Below are 5,125 nucleotides of genomic sequence, written 5' to 3'. Positions count from 1 at the left end.
ATGTATTTGAAAGTAAGTTATCAGAGGGAGGATCCAAGATGGTGGATTAGAAGGACGTGCTCTCACTCCCTCCTGTGAGAACACCAGAATCACAACTAGCTGCTAGACAATCATCGACAGGACAACACTGGGACTCACGAAAAAAGATATCCCACATCCAAAGACAAAGGAGAAGCTGCAATGAGATGGCAGGAGGGGCACAATCACAGTAAAATCAAATCCCATAACTGCTGGGTGGGTGACTCACAAACTGGAGAACACTTATACCACAGAAGTCCACCCACTGGAGTGAAGATTCTGAGCCCCACGTCAGGCTTCCCAACACGGGGGTCCAGCAATGAGAGGAGGAATTCCTAGAGAATCAGACTTTGAAGAGAATGGGATTTGATTGCAGGATTTCAACATGACTGGTGGAAACAGAGACTACTCTTGGAGGGCACACACAAAGTAATGTGTGCATCAGGACCCAGGGGAAGGAGCAGAGACCACAGAGGAGACTGAACCAGACCTACCTACTAGTGTTGGAGAGTCTCCTGCAGAGATGTGGGGTGGCTGTGGCTCACTGTGGGGACAAAGACACTGGCAGCAGAAGTTCTGGGGAGTATTCCTTGGTGTGAGCCCTCCCAGAGTCTGTCATTAGCCCCACTAAAGATGCCAGGTAATCTCCAGTGTTGGGTTGCTTCAGGCCAAAAACCAACAGGAAGGGTTTCCAGTCCCAACCATCAGCAGTTAAGTGGATTAAAGTTTTATGGAGCTCTGCCCACGAGAGCAACAGTCAGCTCTACCCACCACAAGTCCCTCCCATCAAGTCTCTTATATAGCCTCATCCACCAGAGGGCAGACAGCAGAAGCAAGGACTGCAATCCTGCAGTGTGTGGAACAAAAAACACATTCACAGAAAGATAGACAAGATGAAAAAGAAGAGGGCTATATGCCAGATGAAGGAACAAGATAAAACCCCAGAAAAACAACTAAAAAAAGTGGAGACAGGCAACCTTCCAGAAAAAGAATTCAGAAAAATGATAGTGAAGATGATCCAGGACTGTGAAAAAACAATAGAGGCAAAGATTGAGAAGATGAAAGAAATGTTTAACAAAGACCTAGAAGAATTAAAGAACAAACAAACAGAGATGAACAGTACAATAACTGAAATGAAAAGTACATTAGAAGGAATCAATAACAGAATAACTGAGGCAGAAGAACAGATAAGTGACTTGGAAGACAGAATGGTGGCATTCACTGCTGCAGAACAGAATAAAGAAAAAAGAATGAAAAGAAATGAAGACAGCCTAAGAGACCTCTGAGACAACATTAAATGCAACAACATTCGCTTTATAGGGGTCCCAGAAGGAGAAGAGAGAGAGAAAGGACCAGAGAAAATATTTGAAGAGATTATAGTCGAAAATTTCCCTAACATGGGAAAGGAAATAGCCACCCAAGTCCAGGAAGCACAGAGAGTCCCATACAGGATAAACATAGGAGAAACATGCCGAGACACATAGTAAGCAAATTGGCAAAAATTAAAGACAAAGAAAAATTATTGAAAGCAGCAAGGGAAAAGAACAACGTACAAGGGAACTCCCAAAATGTTAACAGCTGATTTCTCAGCAGAAACTCTACACTACAGAAAGGAGTGGCATGATATACTTAAAGTGATGAAAGGGAAGAACCTATAACCAAGATTACTCTACCCAGCAAGGATCTCATTCAGATTCAATGGAGAAATCAAAGCTTTGCAGACAAGCAAAAGCTAAGAGAATTCAGCACCACCAAACCAGCTCTACAACAAATGCTAAAGGAACTTCTCTAAGTGGGAAACACAAGAGAAGAAAAGACCTACAAAAACAAACCCAAAACAATTATGAAAATGGTCATAGGAACATACATATTGATAATTACCTTAAACGTTAATGGATTAAATGTTCCAACCAAAAGACACAGGCTTGCTGAATGGATACCAAAACAAGACCCATATATAAGCTGTCTACAAGAGACCCACTTTAGATCTAGGGACACATACAGACTGAAAGTGAGGGGATGGAAAAAGATATTCCATGCAAATGGAAATCAAAAGAAAGCTGGAGTAGCAATACTCATAACATATAAAATAGACTTTAAAATAAAGAATGTTACAAGAGACAAGGAAGGACACTACAGAATGATCAAGGGATCAATCCAAGAAGAGGGTATAACAATTATAAATATATATGCACCCAACATAGGAGCACCTCAATACATAAGGCAAATGCTAACAGCTATAAAAGAGGAAGTAACACAAGAGAGGGGGACAATAGACACAATAGACAGTAACACAAGAGAGGGGGACTTTAACACCTTACTTACAACAATGGACAGATCATCCAAAATGAAAAAATAAAAATTAGTAAACAGAAGCTTTAAATGACACAATAGACAAGATAGATTTAATTGATATTTTTAAGACATTCCATCCAAAACAGAAGATTACACTTTCTTCTCAAATGTGCATGAAATATTCTCCAGGACAGATCACATCTTGGGTCACAAATTAAGGCTCAGTAAATTTAAGAAAATTGAAATCATATCAAACATATTTTATGACTACGACGCTATGAGATTACCAATGAATTACAGGGGAAAAAACGTAAAAAACACAAACACATGGAGGCCAAACACTATGTTACTAAATACCCAAGAAATCACTGAAGAAATCAAAGGGAAATCAAAACATACCTAGAAACAAATGACAACGAGAACACGACAATCCAAAACCTATGGGATGCAGCAAAAGCAGTTCTGTGAGGGAAGTTTATAGCTATACAAGCCTACCTCAAGAAACAAGAAAAATTTCAAATAAACAATCTAACCTTACACCTAAAGGAACTAAAGAAAGAAGAACAAACAAAATCCAAAGTTAGCAGAAGGAAATAAATCATAAAGATCAGAGCAGAAATAAATGAAATACAAAAAAAAAATAGTAAAGATCAATAAAAATACACTCTCGTTCTTTGAGAAGATAAACAAAATTGATAAACCATTAGCCAGACTCATCAAGAAAAAGAGGGAGAGGACTGAAGTCAATAAAAATAGAAATAAAAAAGGAGAAGTTACAACAGACACCACAGAAATACAAAGCGTCCTAAGAGACTACTACAAGCAACTCTATGCCAATAGAATGGACAACCCAAAAGCAATGGACAAATTCTTAGAAAGATATAACCTTCCAAGACTGAACCAGGAAGAAATAGAAAAATATGAACAGACCAATCAAAAGTAAAGAAATTGAAACTGTGATATAAAATCTTCCAACAAACAAAAGTCCAAGACCAGATAGATTCACAGTTGAATTATATCAAATATTTAGAGAAGATCTAACACTCATCCTTCTCAATCTGTTCCAAAAAATTGCAGAGAAAGGAACACTCCCAAATTCATTCTATGAGGCCACCATCACCCTGATACCAAAACCAGACAAAGATACTACAAAAAAGGAAAATTACAGACCAATATCACGATGAATACAGATGCAAAAATCCTCAACAAAATACTAGCAAACAGAATCTAACAACACATGAAAAGAATCATACACCATGATCAAGTGGGATTTATCCCAGGGATGCAAGTATTCTTCAATATATGTAAATCAATCAATGTGATAAATCATATTAACAAATTGAAGAATTAAAACCATATGGTCATCTCAATAGATGCAGAAAAAGCTCTTGACAAAATTCAACACCGATTTAAGATAAAAACTCTCCAGAAAGTAGGCATAGACAGAAGCTACCTCAACATAATAAGGGTCATATATGACAAACCCACAGAAAACATCATTTTCAATGGTGAAAAACTGAAAGCATTTTCTCTAAGATCAGGAACCAGACAAGGATGTCCACTCTTACCACTATTATTCAACATAGTTTTGGAAGTCCTAGCCATGGCAATCAGAGAAGAAAATGAAATAAAAGGAATACATATTGGAAAAGAGGAAGTAAAAGTGTCACTGTTTGCAGATGACATGATACTATACATAGAGAACCATAGAAATGCCACCAGAAAACTACTAGACATAATCAATGAATTTGGTAAAGTTGCAGGATACAAAAGTAATGCACAGAAATCTCTTGCATTCCTATATATAAAGAGAAATTAAGGAAACACTCCAATTTATCATTGCAACAAAAAGAGTAAAATACCTAGGAAAAACTTACCTAGGAAAACAAAAGACCTGTATGCAGAAAATTATAAGACACTGATGAAAGAAATTAAATATGATACAAACAGATGGAGAGATAAACCGTGTTCTTGGATTGGAAGAATCAATATTGTGAAAATGACTCTACTATCCAAAGCAATCTACAGATTCAATGCAATCCCTATCAAATTACCAATGGCATTGTTAACAGAACTAGAACAAAAATCTTAAAATTTGTATGGAGACACAAAAAACCCCAAACAGCAAAAGCAGTCTTGAGGGAAAAAACCAGAGTGGGAAGTATCAGACCCCCTGACTTCAGACTAGAATACAAAGCTACAGTAATCAAGACAATATGGTACTGGCACAAAAACAGAAACATAGATCAATGGAACAAGATAGAAAGCCCAGAGATAAACCCATGCACCTATAGTTAACTAATCTGTGAGAAAGGAGACAAGGATATACAATGGAGAAAAGACAGTCTCTTCATTAATTATGCTGGGAAAACTGGACAGCTACATTTAAAAAATGAAATTAGAACACTACCTAACACCATACACAAAAATAAACTCAAAATGGATTCGAGACCTAAATGTAAGACCAGACACTATCAAACTCTTAGAGGAAAACATAGGAAGAACACTCTTTGACATAAATCACAGCAAGATCTTTTTTGATCCACCTCCTAGAGTAATGGAAATAAAAACAAAAATAAACACATGGGACCTAATGAAACTTCTAAGCTTTGGCACAACAAAGGAAACCATAAACAAGACAAAAAGACAACACTCAGAATGGGAGAAAATATTTGCAAATGAATCAATGGACAAAGGATTAATCTCCAAAATATATAAACAGCTCATGCTGCTCATTATTAAAGAAACAAACAACACAATCCAAAAATGGGCAGAAGACCTAAATAGACATTTCTCCAAAGAAGACATACAG

This window comes from Pseudorca crassidens, chromosome 17, assembly GCF_039906515.1.
Source record: "Pseudorca crassidens isolate mPseCra1 chromosome 17, mPseCra1.hap1, whole genome shotgun sequence".
Taxonomy (NCBI): Eukaryota; Metazoa; Chordata; class Mammalia; order Artiodactyla; family Delphinidae; genus Pseudorca; species Pseudorca crassidens.
Note: the sequence above shows the minus strand (reverse complement) of the source record.